This window comes from Bos javanicus, chromosome 15 (genome assembly GCF_032452875.1).
Source record: "Bos javanicus breed banteng chromosome 15, ARS-OSU_banteng_1.0, whole genome shotgun sequence".
Lineage (NCBI taxonomy): Eukaryota > Metazoa > Chordata > Mammalia > Artiodactyla > Bovidae > Bos > Bos javanicus.
Window position 1 is genome coordinate 25540580 of NC_083882.1, and position 17421 is coordinate 25558000.

Sequence of the window (17421 nt, forward strand, 5' to 3'; positions counted from 1 at the left end):
AGGTAGGACTGTGTCTTATTAACCATTGCATCCCCAGGGCTTATCAGGGAGCCCGGAGAAGAGAACTTCAGCCCTCCTGTCCAGTAAAGACCCTGCCTCATGAGCCTAGTGGCTTGTGAGGCTATTTTCAGCTGAGTGAGATCCACAATCTGAGACCTGTGTAGTGTTCTCCCTGAGCTGGGTGTGGAGTCATGACCAACTCTATTTATTCCCTTTCACTACCCTATCCTGCACCTTCTCCATCTCCCAATGGCTTCTTGATGAAAGAGGGAGAGATCAGAAGATATCCCAAGGCATGGCAATGAGTATCAAGGAAACTAGGAAGGCAGGACTAGACAGAGAAATAGAATAGAGACTAAAAAGAGGATAGAAAGAGAACCATCCTAAGCTGCTACCTTATTTAAGATAAGATACACTTCTTAAGCATCTCCTATTCATTGGAAACTTTCTTATATTTGATCATTTAATCTTCACAAGTTTTCCGGGTAAACACTTCCATTTACTTTCACTGAAATTCACAGAAGGCAAAGGACATCCTTGGGCTTCCCAGGTGGTGCTAGTGGTAAAGAGCCTGCCTGCCAATGCAGGAGACACGAGAGACCTGGGTTCCATCCCTGGGTTGGGAAGATCCCCTAGAGGAGGAAATGACAATCCATTCCAGTATTCTAGCCTGGAGAATCCTATGGACAGAGGAGCCTGGCAGGCTGCAGTCCATAGGGTCACAGAACCCAACACAACTGAAGTGACTTAGCACATATGCAAGGACATCCTTGAGTTTCCACAGTTGGCAAATAACAGAACCAAAATATAAGCCTAAGCTTTTGAAGACCCCTTAGAGCTCTTTTCAGGCTGAAAGGTTGAAGACAATGGAGAGGAAAGAATGTCAGTCTACTCAGACCAAGAGTTAATATTACAAGAGTTTGGTTGTGGTGGCTGTTATTCAGAATTAAAAAATAGAGTTAAACAATATCACAACTGGGAGGGGGGTGGGAGGGTATAGTCAAGCATGCTCCCATTACAGAAAACAAAGGCAAGTTTGACAAACAAAGATGAGAAGCGACACAATCTAATGAGCCACCATATAGCCACACTTGGTTTGTGATCCAAAAGACACTATCCCTGGCAAATCTCCCTCCTTGAATTCAGACTTGGCTCTACATGACCTTGACTGAATCCCAAAGTTACAAATGAAAATACATACCTAATGAAAAGACGCATGTGACCATGCTGAAGGTCCCCAGGAGAGTTCCAAGGATGGCACACACAAGGGAAACCCTCATTATTGCTTAGAGGGCAGACAGACCCTATCAAGATAATTAAGGGAGGCAGAAACACATCCGTTCATATGTAAAAGTTCTGGAGTGTTTGGTTTTTTTCCAAGCATTTATTTTTAATTGAAGGAAAATCACTTAACAATATTGTATTGGCCTCTGCCATATATCAACATGAATCAGCCATAGGTATACATATGTCCTCTCCCTTTTGATCTTCCCTCCCACCCCCCATCCCTTCCCACCATGTGTCCATAAGTCTGTTCTCTATGTCTGCATCCTGGAGTGTTGTTTTTCTTTAATTCAATTTCATTATCACAGAGCCATAAATCTAAGCTCATGGCAGGAAAGGAAGTCCCTGATTTTTTTCTAGAAGGGACAGAAATTGAAGGGAGATTGGTGGGGTTGGGGAGAAGATGGTCTAGAGGGAAGACTCTGCCATGCCCCTCCCAACACACACACACACATACACACTACCTACCCATATCTAAAAACATTCCCTTTCTTTTCCATTCAAGACATGTATTTCCTTGTAAATACTGAGAACCTTATTCATGCTCTGGTTTCCACCAGTTCAGTTCAGTTCAGTTGTGTCCGACTCTTTGTGACCCCATGAATCACAGCACATCAGGCCTCCCTGTCCATCACCAACTCCTGGAGTTCACTCAAACTCATGTCCATCGAGTCGGTGATGCCATCCAGCCATCTCATCCTCTGTCATCCCCTTCTCCTCCTGCTCCCAATCCCTCCCAGCATCAGAGTCTTTTCCAGTGAGTCAACTCTTCGCATGAGGTGGCCAAAGTATTGGAGTTTCAGCTTTAGCATCAGTCCTTCCAAAGAACACCCAGGGCTGATCTCCTTTAGAATGGACTGGTTGGATCCCCTGGCAGTCCAAGGGACTCTCAAGAGTCTTCTCCAACACCACAGTTCAAAAGCATCAATTCTTCGGCACTCAGCTTTCTTCACAGTCCAACTCTCACAACCATACATGACCACAGGAAAAACCATAGCCTTGACTAGACGGACCTTTGTTGGCAAAGTAATGTCTCTGCTTTTCAATATGCTATCTAGGTTGGTCATAACTTTCCTTCCAAGGAGTAGTGTCTTTTAATTTCATGGCTGCAATCACCATCTGCAGTGATTTTGGAGCCCCCAAAAATAAAGTCTGACACTGTTTCCACTGTTTCCCCATCTATTTGCCATGAAGTGATGGGACCGGATGTCATGATCTTAGTTTTCTGAATGTTGAGCTTTAAGTCAACTTTTTCACTCTCCTCTTTTACTTTCCTCAAGAGGCTTTTTAGTTCCTCTTCACTTTCTGCCATAAGGGTGGTGTCATCTGCATATCTGAGGTGATTGATATTTCTCCCGGCAATCTTGATTCCAGCTTGTGCTTCTTCCAGCCCAGCGTTTCTCATGATGTACTCTGCATAGAAGTTAAATAAACAGGGTGACAATATACAGCCTTGATGTACTCCTTTTCCTATTTGGAACCAGTCTGTTGTTCCATGTCCAGTTCTAACTGTTGCTTCCTGACCTACGTATAGGTTTCTCAAGAGGCAGGTCAAGTGGTCTGGTATTCTCATCTCTTTCAGAATTTTCCACAGTTTATTGTGATCCACACAGTCAAAGGCTTTGGCATAGTCAATAAAGCAGGAATAGATGTTTTCCTGGAATTCTCTTGCTTTTTCCATGATCCAGCGGATGTTGGCAATTTGATCTCTGGTTCTTCTGCCTATTCTAAAACCAGCTTGAACATCTGGAAATTCACGGTTCACGTATTGCTGAAGCCTGGCTTGGAGAATTCTGAGCATTACTTTACTAGCGTGTGAGATGAGTGCAGTTGTGCGGTAGTTTGAGCATTCTTTGGCATTGCCTTCCAAGACCTATCAATTCTGGTAGCCCATAGCTCCTAAACACACCCACCTGAACAAGCTCAGTGTGGGTGTCAGCAGATGTTTGAAATGTGCTCATCGCAGGAAGGAGAAGGCAATGGCACCCCACTCCAGTACTCTTGCCTGGAAAATCCCATGGATGGAGGGGCCTGGTAGGCTGCAGTCCATGGGGTTGCTAAGAGTTGGACACGACTGAGCGACTTCACTTTCACTTTTCACTTTCATGCATTGGCGAAGGAAATGGCAACCCACTCCAGTGTTCTTGCCTGGAGAATCCCAGGGACAGGGAGCCTGGTGGGCTGCCGTCTATGGGGTCACATAGAGTCGGATACGACTGAAGCGACTTAGCAGCAGCAGCAGCAGCAGCAGCACCTCAGGAATGAAAGAGACCTCTAGTGGTCATCACTTTATCCCTCCCCTTGCTCCAGACAGGCTCCTCCAAACAGCCCCAGCCAAGGTCAATCCAGCCTCTGCCACCCTTGGTGGTGAGTTTCATTCATGCTGTTTACTTGAATTTCAACAACTGAGATGTAAATTGATATGTGCTGAGGCAAAGGAGAAAGATGCATTTCACTACAAGTAAAATGTAATGATAAATACAGTCATTGACTAGGAATCTTCTATTTAAACTTTGCAAAAGTTAGAAGGCGAATTTGTTTGGAAACAATATACAAATTGACCACCAGATATTAGATGCACGGACAATCTGTCACTTAATTAGTTTGTCTGTTTCAACTGATTTTCCCCCGATGACCCTGCCCTCCCCCACAAACATTCAGAGATGCAGGGCAAAGACAGAGGAGGAGGGGTCAGGAAACCTGAGTTCAAGTCTGCACTTGGCCACTCTGTAATCTGCATCATGTCACAGAGTGTGCAGACAAAGAATGAAGAGGCAGGTTAGAGTTTTGTCTAAGTCTTACGCAGCTGTGTTTCTATGAACCATATGTATGCACTGCCATGACAAGGAGATGAGATGCATTGCAATCACTGGGTTATGCCATTGCTGTCAGGAAGAAGTGCCATGGCCTCCTCATGTGGGCTGTCGCCACCACCTCGGGTGCTCAGAGAATACAAGGAATTTCACAATTGGCAGGCCCTTCACTTAACTCGGAGCTCCCAGGAGTTGGGCTGTCAGGGGAGAGTTTCACGTTGCTGCCAGTCCCTTCTGAATTGCTAATACAAGAAAGATGCAGATCCCTGCTGGAGGCCCCCTACGCCTGACCCCACAGAGGCTGCTGCCATTTCACTGGTGCGCCAGCCTCCCAGACCACGTACTCCTTCCCAGTGCTAACAGCATTCAACACAAAAACACTGCCCTGACAAATGGAGTTCAGCCCCTCCAGCCCCTCAGGCTCAGAGTGCCAGTCAAATCTATTTCATATATCTCCTGCTTGCAGAGCAGCCTCTGGCTACTCAGGCTAAATTGCTTAAGGCACTTGGCTTCTGGAGAGAGATGCCCATCCCATCCCATGAACAGCTTATATAGAGACCCATCAGTGAATGCCACCAGAGGAGAATGAGCGCTGAAAGGCTTGGGTCGGAGTGTTAGAGGCAATAAAGGTGTGTGCTAGGGGACTGGGCCCTGTTCTTCCCCCCGTATTTTGTGAGCTGGACAGGGAAGAGCTCACCTCCATGTATGCCAGCCTTGATTGTGGTGTGTATAAGCTAAGGGGTCAAGGGACAAATTTCAGATTTGGAGTAAGACATATAGATCAGACAACATAAAGATCAGAATAATCACAATGAGGTGATGGGAAAAGAGAATTCACTGTGGGAATACAAGGTTTGTACCCACAAAATAAGATTCCACAGCAAACACAACACCCTGTCAGTTCAGTCGCTCAGTCGTTTCCAACTCTTTGTGACCCCATGAACCGAAGCACGCCAGGCCTCCCTGTCCATCACCAACTCCCAGAGTTTACTCAAACTCATGTTGACTGAGTCGGTGATGCCACCCAGCCATCTCATCTTCTGTCGTCCCCTTCTTCTCCTGTCTTCAATCTTTCCCAGCCTCAGGGTATTTTCAAATGAGTCAGCTCTTCGCATCAGGTGGCCAAAATATTGGAGTTTCAGCTTCAACATCAGTCCTTCCAATGAACGCCCAGGACTGATCTCCTTTAGGATGGACTGGTTGGATCTCCTTGCAGTCCAGGGGACTCTCAAGAGTCTTCTCCAACACCACAGTTTAAAAGCATCAGTTCTCCTTTCACTCAGCTTTTTTTTTTTTTTTTTCAGTGTTTTTCTAACTTTTTGGATTTTTTTAAAATTTTATTTTATTTTTAAACTTTACATAATTGTATTAGTTTTGCCAAATATCAAAATGAATCCGCCACAGGTATACATGTGTTCCCCATCCTGAACCCTCTTCCCTCCTCCCTCCCCATACCATCCCTCTGGGTCGTCCCAGTGCACTAGCCCCAAGCATCCAGTATCGTGCATCGATCCTGGACTGGCATCTCGTTTCATACATGATATTTTACATGTTTCAATGCCATTCTCCCAAATCTTCCCACCCTCTCCCTCTCCCACAGAGTCCATAAGACTGTTCTATACATCAGTGTCTCTTTTGCTGTCTCGTACACAGGGTTATTGTTACCATCTTTCTAAATTCCATATATATGCATTAGTATACTGTATTGGTGTTTTTCCTTCTGGCTTACTTCACTCTGTAAAATAGGCTCCAGTTTCATCCGCCTCATTAGAACTGATTCAAATGTTTTCTTTTTAATGGCTGAGTAATACTCCATTGTGTATATGTACCATAGCTTTCTTATCCATTCATCTGCTGATGGACATCTAGGTTGCTTCCATGTTCTGGCTATTATAAACAGTGCTGTGATGAACATGGGGTACACGTGTCTCTTTCCCTTCTGGTTTCCTCAGTGTGTATGCCCAGCAGTGGGATTGGTGGATCATAAGGCTGTTCTATTTCCATTTTTTTAAGGAATCTCCACACTGTTCTCCATAGTGGCTGTACTAGTTTGCATTCCCACCAACAGTGTAAGAGGGTTCCCTTTTCTCCACACCCTCTCCAGCATTTATTATTTGTAGACTTTTGGATCACAGCCATTCTGACTGGTGTGAAATGGTACCCCATACTTTCTTTATGGTCCAACTCTCACATCCACACCCTGAGAGCTTGGCTATTTTGTCTCCAACACTCTGTTTCTGCCATCCTGTTTACATCTCTTTGCCTTTGTGTGTTCTCTAGTACGCCCTTCTTTTGCTTTTAAATATTATTCCCTCCCCCATTAATGAGGAAGGAATCCATTCAATGCATGTCATCTGTGAATCAGCTTGTGGAGGACTTGAAACCTTCCCTCTATCCTCCTTCGAGTCGATCGTCTCCTTTTTGTGCCAACACTGTATCCTTACATAATCCGATGATATAAGTTGACATGCCTCTTGGATTCCTGTTTATGGTTTGTCTTTCCCTCTAGCCCATAGGTCACTGAGTACAAGAGCTGGATATTACTTCTTTCTTTTTCACAGTGCTTGATGCAGTGCGTGGGACCCAGAAGTGCTCATGACTATTTATGGAATAAACTAACAGATGGATGGATGAATGAATAAGGAGTAAATTCAAGTTTTTCACAGATACTCCTCCCTGAGCTATGGTCACAGTCACAAGAAATGTGGTGTCGCTGCTTGGTACCCTTGTCTTACAACGTGGGCCCAACCTTTTAACACATTTGTTCTCCCATTATCTATAGCAGGGACACCAGGAATCCTCTAGTATCCTAGGAACAATTGCTCTCATTCTAAACAGTGAGACAATCTGGTTTGCCTGGCCCTAAGCAGTTGTATGACATCCTAAACTCCCATAATCATCCATCAGGACTGATTTGGGAGCCAGTAGAGGAAATATATCCATTAAGCCAGTGCTGACTTGCAGGAACTGCCCTATGGTGTGAATAATCAATTGTCATTACCAACATCCAGTAACCAGTGGAGATGAAGGTATTTCCTTCCCCCTTCCTCCCTCTTTTTCCTCCACCCCAGCCAGATTTAACAAGAAGGCTCCTGATACTCCATCTCCGTGCATGAAAACATCATCATCAAGCATCTCTTATCCACTGGATGTTCCCAATCAAACTAGAAGTTCTTATGGATGAGAGCAGGCTGGGGGCCTGGATCTCTGACTTGGCATCCCGTGCCCCCATGCTCAGCACACCAGAGGAGGGGTCCTCTTCAGTAAGCTGCTTATAACTCAGGGAAGCACGTGCATCAGCCATTTCTCATCAACAAGAGAGAGACCAGTTTCCAAGATGCCACCTGATTTCCATATCCCTTCCTCCCTCCTTTTGGAAGCACGATGTAATCTCTCCCCTGCAATATAATAAATATTTCACTTTCAAATCCCGATTCATTAAAGGAAGCCCAGGAGGGAGAAATAATAAGGTGTCGCTTTACAGCCCAAATAAAACAGTGAAAGATATATTCTATAATTTATACTTTCGACTTTAGGTTGAGATAATTCATATATCATTTTCAGTTAGGGACCCAAAATGGTGCTGTGTCAGCATATTGGCTGAAAAATAACTTTTTGTATTATTTTATGCCTTTCAGTAACGTGCCCTGGTTATCATACATCAGCACTAGGTTGAGTTCCAGTGTCTTGGCAGCTCCTCCTAAGTCATTCTCTCTCCTAACCACTGTGACTTTCCCTCCTCAGTACAAATGGTGCTCCTTAGCTTCATGCATGCATGAGCACGCACACACACACACACACACAGATTCTCCCAGGTGCAAAAGCTGAGCTCCAACTGAAATCAGCTTGGCTAGAGCCATTTCTCTTACCATTATTAAACCACAAATTCACTGTTCTTTACCTCTAAGGATGAAAAAACTAAATCAGCCTCAGTTAGAAACAGGCTGTATGATATTTTTCAAATAGAAATGCAATCTTACACCTGTGTAGTTCTTTAAAGTTGGGGTTTTGGTGGGGATTGGTTTAGGCATACGGAATAAAAAGGCCTGTGTTCAAACACCAGTGCTTTTTCTTACTAGTTGGGCATCCTTGGTTTTCCCAGTGGCTCAGCAGGTAAATAATTGGCCTTCAGTGCAAGAGATATAGGAGATGCGGGTTTGATCCCTGGGTCAGGAAGATCCCTGGAGAAAAAAATGAACTAGTTTTTTTAATCTTTTGAAGTCTCAGTCTTCTCATCCATAAAATGGGGGTGATGATGATAATGGTTAGTCACACAGAGTTTAGAGAACTTTAACAGGTGAAAGTAGTAATCAAATCATGGTGGGAACAGATTGTTTACTATATATGAGCATGCACGCACATACACACACACAGACACACACACACATCAGACACCACACATTGGGCTTGGACTTTAGCCCAATCAACTCTCATTGCAACCCCATGGACTTGGTACTACTGTGCTTCTCATTCTACAGATGAGGGAACTGAGGCTTGAAGAATTACATAGTTTGTGTAAGACGGTTAGGTTTGCATTATAGGTATTTAGAAAATAATGCTTTCACTTGGTATCTGTTTACACACATTTTTCTCTGATCCTATGACAGTGCGAGAAGAAAAGAAAGGCAGGAGGATTATGAGAAAAAGAAATACACCCACTTGCCTATACTGCCATATTGCCTAGATCTTTGTGTTTTTCTCACCACTTCAGTAGCCCTTCAGTTCAGACATGTAGTGAATCCTTGGGATCTCTGGACTCCTTTAGGTCAAGCAGGAAAACACCTACCTTTGTCTGCCAGTCACTCTTCTGCTCAGCTGATCTCTGGTTACTCCATCTGTCCTGAAGAACCATACTGAGATTGATGCTCTGCTTCACCCCACGCCCCATAGACAAAGCTACCCCTGGCTGGGGAAATCAGAAGAGGATCCCAAGAACACTCCAGGCTGTGGGGCTCAGCAGTAGCAGAGGCATTAGGCAGAGGCACCATCCTGATGAGTATCTTTCGAGAGGTGCTTCTATCATACATCACCCAGGTTTACCTTTCCTTTTTCAGATCATCTGATGGAGACCCACAGAGTTAAAGTGGTTTGAACTTATGCCTGAGCCTGGGACACTGGTCTCATTTTCTCCAATGTACTGCAAACTCTCCCCATCCAAGACCTAAACAAGCAGTCCTGAGAATCAGTGTTTAGTAATAATGTAAATAGCAGAAGTTGAAAATAACAATAATAATACAGAGCAGGTGCTGTGTGTCGGGTACTATGCTTCATACACTGGGAAAAGCAACTCTATTATCCCCCTTTTATAGTTGAAAAAAAATGAAAACAGAAATAATTCTGTGGTACATCCAGACAATGGAATACTATTCAGCCCTAAAAAGAAATAAGCTATCAAGACATGAAAAGATATGGAGGAAACTTACATGCATATTGCCAAGTGAAAGAAGCCAGTCTAAAGGGGCTACATACTGTGGGATTCCAACTACATGACATTCTGGAAAAGGCATAACTACGGAGACAGTGAAAGATCAGTGGTTGCCAGGAAGTGGGGTGGAGGCGGGGGAGGGGAGGGATGAAGTAGTGGAGCCCCAGAGGACTTGTAGAGCAGTGAAGCTATTCTGTGTGATACTGCAATGCTGAATGCACGTCATTACACATTTGTCAAAATCCACAGGCTGTACAGAACCAATGTACACTAGGGGCTTTCTCAGTGATAAAGATGCCTCAGCGTAGGTTCATCAGTTGTAACCAATGTACCATTCTAGCAGGGGAGGCCAATAGTGGGGGAGGCTGTGCATGTGTGGGGGCAGGGGTATGTGGGAACTCTGTATTTTCAGCCCAATTTTCTGTGAATCTAAAACTGCTCCCAAAAAATAAAGTCTATTTTTAAAATCCCTAACAAAAGCGATGCAAAATTAAAAAAAAAATTTAAGTTAAACAAAAACTTGGTAATCTTTAAAATTAAAAAAGAAAGAAATGAGCTCTCAAGCCATGACAAGACCTGGAGGAAACTTAAATGCATATTCCTAAGGGAAGGAAGTCAGTCTGAAAAGGCTACTGTATGATTCCACCTGTGTAACATTCTGGAAAAGGCAGAACTATGGAGATAGTGAAAGTGGTTGCTGGGGGCTGAAGAAAGAAAGAAGGAAGGAAGGAGGAATGAATATAGGTAGCAAAAGGGACTTTGGGGGCAGTGAGACTAACCTAACGTACTGTAATGCTGGATACATGACATCATACATTTGCCAAAACCCATAAAACGCGTAACACAAGGAGTGAATCTATAATGTAAACTCTGAACTTCAGTTAGTACTAATGTATCAATACTGGTTCATCAATTATAATAAGTGTACCACAGCAAGGCTGTTAGATGTTATTAACAGGAAAGGCGTGTGTGTGGCAGGATACAGGGGTGTATGTGAACACTCTGCTTTCTGCTCAGCAATTCTGTAAATCAAGAACTGCTCTAGGCTTCCCCAGGTAGCTTGGTGGTAATGAATCTGCCTGCCAAACAGGAGACATGCGTTCTATCCCTGGGTCAGGAAGATCACTTGGAGAAGGAAATGGAAACCCACTCCAGTATTCTTGCCAAGGAAATCCCACGGACAGAGGAACTTGGCAGGCTACAATCTATGGGGTCCCAAAAGAGTCGGACATGACTTGGCGGCTAAACAACTACAAAACTGAACTAAAAAAATAAAGTCTATTATTCAAAACAAAACAAAACTTTCAGTAAGTTGGCAGCCAAGATTTAAACCTAGACTTTTCTGGTTTTAAATTTCACAACCCTAGATTTTAGGTCAAAAGACTCAGCAAGCCTTCAATTTCAGCTCTGTATCTGAATTCCCATTTTCTCATCCCTGAAATGAGGATAAAAACAATAATACCTCTCTTTGGTACCTTTTACTCAAAGTGTTTAGGCAACATGGTTTACTATAAAGAATGGGGGGAAAAGGCTTTATAAACTGTAAAGTGCTGTGAAAACTCAGGAAGTAGCCATCACTGATCTGAAATTCTGCCTATTGGTCCATAACAAGGATGTGGTTCTCTGGAAGCAGCTACCAAGCTTTCTGGAGGAAGCTGTGTGAAGGGGCTCATAATTACCCTCCTCTCTCCTGGGACACTGGCCTCATGTGATTGGGCTCCAAGGGAGGGCTGAGTCTCCTAGGGAAGCAGAAGCTGTGGGTCCACAAAGCTCTTGGAGCAGAAAGGAGAGAGGGAGGGAGGGCAGGAGGACAGTAGCATGAGAACACCATTTATCATAAGAGCGATTTCCCTGTTAATAAAGTGACCTTGTGTAAACAGCTCAACTCCTCACAGCTCTCGCGTCATTAGGAGAGGGACGCTTGCTGATCGATCTCGACCACACGGGCTGCTAAACCAGGGCGAACTGCCACCACCGAAAGAATTATATGTGACTAAGCCCTCCCCCTGGGGAGGGGGAGGGAGACGCTTGCCTCTGAGTCCTTTGAGGGCAGAGTAACAGACTTGATCCTGGGCAGCGGTAGACCAGGGATGGGGACTCCCCCCAAAGACCCCAAGACTTGCTGCCTCCAGAGCATGCCCTGCTTGCCCTGGAAAGTGCCTGCAGATGGTTCTTGGCCAATTCCCAGAAACAGAGGTCTAGGGTAGGCAGAACCTTAATTCAGGTCGGTAACATAAAAAGATATGAATAGTCGACTCGTTGGAAAAGACCCTGATGCTGGGAAAGATTGAGGGCAGGAGGAGAAGGGGGTGACAGGGGATGACGAGGGAGCCCAGAGCAAGCCCAGCACCTCCTCAGTGGAACCCAGCACACAGAGCTGGGAGATGGGGGTGGAGGGGTGCTTGTGCCAGCCTGGGCCACAACCTTGCTGGTGATCTGGGAAACCTCCCTTCACTTCTCTGAGTGAGGATTAAATCAGTTGATCTCCAAGGAGCCATCTTGTTCTAAAAGTTTCAATTATGAGTGGGGCTTCTCTTAACTAAACATATAGATATTAAAGCAATTTTTAAACTAATAAGCTGAGCAGCTGGAGTGGAAAATCATCCTCATATTAATGTAACTCTCTACTCCCCTCCCCAATTGTTTTTCTCTGCCCTCTGTTTCCGAGGTATGGTACTTGCCAATTTTTGAAATTTTACAAAAGATCTTATTTTCTACAAAGACAAAAGACAGATTTTAACCCCCTTTTCATGTTTTCTAGGATCTGGAATCCTGAGAGAGGGAAGCCTCTGTCTTCCAGGAAGAAAAGGATGTTATACAAGAGAAACCCACCATCACCCCCTTTCTCCCTCCTAGAAGCATCCCATTCCCAGGCAGAGCTCTAAGCCCTGGAATTAACCTCCATTATGTTGCATAGCAGCCAGCCTCGAACACACACAATGCAAGCAGAGGGCTTTTAATGCACTGACACAATTTGGTGAACATAACATATTTCTTTCTTTCTCTTCAATGGAATCGCTCCCACCTTTTGTCCCAATTCTTTCAGGTCCAATGTTCTCAGCCCAGCTATCATTGAATCTTCACCGAGGTGGTAGTTTTAAAAAACCTCAAGTTCTTCCCCTTACCAGGAGCATCTGCATTTTATCAGGAAAAGCTTAACACTTAAAACCTTCCAAGTCAAGGAAAGAATCTCTATTGGTGGAATTTTAGACATTAGGACAGACTATGGGAGAGTTCTTTTGCGGAAAGGGGAGACTCACCAGGACGCTGTTTTCACAATCTACTCCCCACACAGGCATGTGGCCCACTTGTGGAACTTTGGAGAAACTGAGGCTGATTCTCACTAAAGAAAGGGACTATCTGTGCCCCATTCTACCATTCCCTTCTCTCATAAGGAAAAGGATCTGGGTCAGACCTAAAGCATGTCCTGATGAAGACAAACATGAGTTCTGGAGCCAGTGAGGGACCATCTCCTTTGAGAGTCTCTAAGCCCATGTAGATGAGGGGCAGGGTGGTGGCAGGGGCATATCTGGCCTGAGTACCAACCTTTTGGGAGATAATTTTTCATATAAATCAAATAAAAGGAAACAGTAACTCACTCCCTCAAATAATAATTGAAATCCAGCTGCATAAGAGGCACTAAGTGGAAAGTCAGGTGGAGAGCAGAGTGGCATGGGCAGTTTTGAAAAACAAAGTAACATTTTACTACTGTTCTTGAGGAACTCAGTCTCGTGGCCAAGATGGCCACATCCACAGCACACGCCATAACACTTCCCGTTACGTGGGACCTGGGCAGAGTACTATGGCAGCACAGAAAGGGGGCAACTCATTCCACAAAGATGCCAGGAGAAGATCCGAAGAGACGCTGAAACTTGATGCTGGGCTTCTCCGGTGGCTCAGTGATAAGGAGCCCACCTGCCAATGCAGGAGACTTGGGTTTGAGCCCTGGTCTGGAAGACACCACATCCTGTGGAGCCGCCAGGCCCATGCACTACAAGTGCTGAGCCAGTGCTCTAGAGCCTGTGCTCTGCAACAACAGGAGCCACCGCAATGAGAAGCCCAGGCACCACACTGCAGAGTAGCCCTTGCTTGCTGCAACTAGCGAAAAGCTCACACGGCAAAGAAGATCCAGCATGGCCAGCCAAAAATAAATAAATTAATTAAAAGGTTGAGTCTCTTTTTTTTTTTCTTTTTTAAAAATGTATTTATTTAATTGGAGGCTAATTACAATATTATAGTGGAGTTTCTTTTTATAAAGAGAAAGCTTCATATTAAAGAATGAATGGGAGGAAGGAAATAAACAAAGTCTTTCCAGAGACAGAAGGCAGTTAAGTACAATAACATAGAGGCTTAAAGGGTATGGTAAGCTTTGGACTACAAAGCTTAAAATAATAATAATTTAACTGACTAGAATGATAGCTTCTTTAAGATACCTTCCAACTTGTTCTCCTTTCTCCGGGTGGATGTCTGTGCATATGCCAAGGACATCCACCAACTGGTTTGTGTAGAAGACTTACTAGTAAGAAGCCATCCTGAAACTGTGGGCTAAGGATGGATTGTGGCAAGCCTAGAATACTGTGTGAAGTCCAGGAGCTTCATCTCAAGCCACCGCTAAGACATAGCTGAAGGAAGCACCTCTCCAAGTTTTGCCACAGGCATGTTGCAAAGATCAGAAGGAAGGGAGTATAACTGTACCATTAGCAGTTTTACGAAGTCCTTGCTGCAAAAGAAGTACCCTTGGAGTCTTGGTCTTTTCTTTTAAGTTCTTGCCAATTTCGGTTTTATGCTATAACTTATCTATGTCTCTTTTAATATAAAAATAATATTTGCAAACAGTTTCCAGTGAGTAAAACAAGGACTTGCCCATTCATCTTGTGCTTTCTCTTGGCAAGTCCCTTGTGGGGTACTCCTACCCCGAGTTGAGAGGTTGGATGGGAGGCGGATGAGGCCAGAGGTTAGATGACCAGATAAGATGTGGCATTGGCTAAGAAGGGCAACAGTTATAGAATAAAGAGGAAAGAACAGACACAAGGCCAGTTTTCTATATGGAACTGACTAGACTTGCTAACTATGGGCCATTGAGTGGGAGAAAGAAAGTCTCAGACTCCAAGTTTTCCCCAAGTTCACATAGCAGTTACTGTTGCTGGATAACAAACAGTCTCCTAACTTAATAACTCCAAACAACCATTTTATTACACTCACAGATTCTGTGATTAGGAACAGAAAAGGGTAGAGAATGGGTGGCTTGGTGCTCTACCCAACGTCTGGGGCCTCAGCTGGGAAGACTCAGAGGCTGGAATGACTTGATAACTGGGGCAGGAATCAACTGGAGTTACCTTACTGGCTCATCTGGTGGTTACTGCTGGCTATCAGTCTAGACCCTAGCTGAACTGTGGACCGTGCCTTGTGGTCTGGACTGGCTTGGGCTTCCTCACAATATGGTGGTTGAGTACTGAGGGAATGAGGTGCGTGGCTTTTCTACCTAGCCTTGGAAGTCACTTACTATCTCTTCCTCTGCAATCTGTTGGTGAAGATAGCCACAAAGGACTGCTCAAGGTCAATCGACTGTCAGGTTCATAGACTCCACTACTGGAGTCTATGAACTAGGAGGAACGTTAGGGTCATGTTGTAAGAAAAGAATGCGGAATTCTGGGAAATTTTGTCATTATCATTCTTGGGAAAGACAATCTATTAATACTGTGCTACCAGGAAACCCTTTTGTCAATGTTCATTGACAGTGATCAGCTCATCTTGAAACTGTGAGCAACTGGAAAAGGGTTCTTGTCGATTTCACCTGTATCTCTCCCCACACCATCTAGCATCACATCTTACTTTCAGAAGTTTCAGTAAGTGTTTGTGGGATGAATGAATAAACACATGAATAAATGAATGGGGAATGAACTGCCAGAATGTGTCCATGGCACTTGAGCCAGATATCTGTGTGAAGACACAGCAGCTCCTTGAAGGAAGGGACCACTTAAGGAAAGTTGGTTTCATTGCTTTCACATCTCTCCTGTATATTCTCAGCTAATCCAGCAATCCATTATTTATGTGTAGCCTAATTAAGGTTGTGAGTGGCTTGATCCTTGTTTACTTAAGTCTATCCCAGAAGATTGCCAAGATAAAACAAAATTACCTCCAGGCAGGCAAGACTCACAGGAGCTGGACTAGAAGAAAAGAGACTGAGAAGATGCCACTTGTCTTTCAGGACAGCCTGTACCTTCGTAAACTTCATTTCTGTTTTCCACACAGGTACACACTACAGACCCACGCCACATCCCCCAACTCAGGGTTGGGCGGGGTGGGGGGGCGGGTGCACAGGTGGCTGTGAACCACCTACATGCACACGGGGTCACCTCTGTACAAATGCACCGGCGCACACACATTACAGCTCCTGGAGTTGTTGCTGCCAATTCCAGCTCCCTTAATAAAGATTCAGATAATCTACCAAACAAAACTCAGTGAAGTCTGAAACGAACTAATCGAAAACGATTAGCTCCTCTCAGCCTCTGAATCTACCCTTTTCTTGTAAAACCAAAGACCGATTCTTATTTGGATGTGGGCCTTGTACATTTAATGAAGAGAGAAGAGGATTGGTTGGGGTGGCAGGGATAGGTTAATATTTCTGAATGATTAGTAGCAAATTAGAAAACACTTTGAAGGGCTGTTTATATTTTTTTCTTTTATCCCCAAGCCTGTTCTTCTTTAGCATAGTATTAATAGTTAATGAAACAGTATCCAACTGTACTCAGAATTAATGGGACCTCTCCTTCATGGGAAACTGTTGGGGTTTGTTCACACTCACATCCAAGAGGCTATAGGGGACCTCAAAAATTTAAAGAAAGCAGAGTATCTTGGTTGTCACTCTTCATCCTCCAGCTGACAGAGAGATGCCATTGGTGTTGGTTATCTAGAGCTTAGGACTGGGGAACAGTGATGGAGATAGGACCCTACCAGAGTGAATGTAGAGGGACGTCCCTGGTGGTCCAATAGTTAGGTCTCTGTGCTTCCACTGCGGGTAGTGCAGGTTTGATCCCTGGCTGGGGAAATAAGATCCCACCTATGTCACAGTGCAGTCTTAAAAAAAAAAAAAAAAGTAAGTGCAGAGAATATAATGAGTTTTCACAATATTGAGGAAGCATAGACACAGTTTGCAATGACTTCACTTATTCATTTATTCAATACCTACTGGGGGGACTTCTTTGGTGGTTCAGTGACTAAGGATTCATGCTTTCAGTGCAAGACACCTGGGGGGTCTGAACCTTGGTCAGGGAACTAGGGGCTTCCCTGATAAAAATCTGCCTGCCAATTCAGGAGATTTGAGACAGGGGTTCGACCCCTGGATGGGGACAATCCCCTGGAGGAAGGCATGGACACCCACTCCAGTATTCTTGCCTGGAGAATCCCATGGACAGAGGAATCTGGCAGGTTACAGTCCAAGGGTCACAAAGAGTCAAACACAACTGAAGCAGCTTAGCATGCAAGGGGAACTAGATCCCACATGCTACAACTAAAAAGACCGCAGGCTGCAAATAAGACCTGGTGCAACCAAATAAATGAATGAATACTAATAATAAAAGAAACAGCAACTCATTAAAAAAAAATCTATTGGGCAGCATCATTATACAAGAAACTGTGCTAGCATCTTTCCTCTGGTTACCCACAATTCAATAGGCGACATAAATAAACTAGTGAGTTGATTACTAAATGATAATGCTATGATAGAACGAAGCGCATGATAAGAATGCATAGAAGGGCTTTCTTGGCCAGTTTCAAGTTTTGAAGCAGGCTTATGGGGGGTGATGAGGCTCTAAACTCAAAGTTAGTTGATTGTGTGTGTGTGTGTGTGTGTGTGTGTGTGTGTGTGTTAGAGAGAGAGGGAAAGAGAAAGTGAAAAAT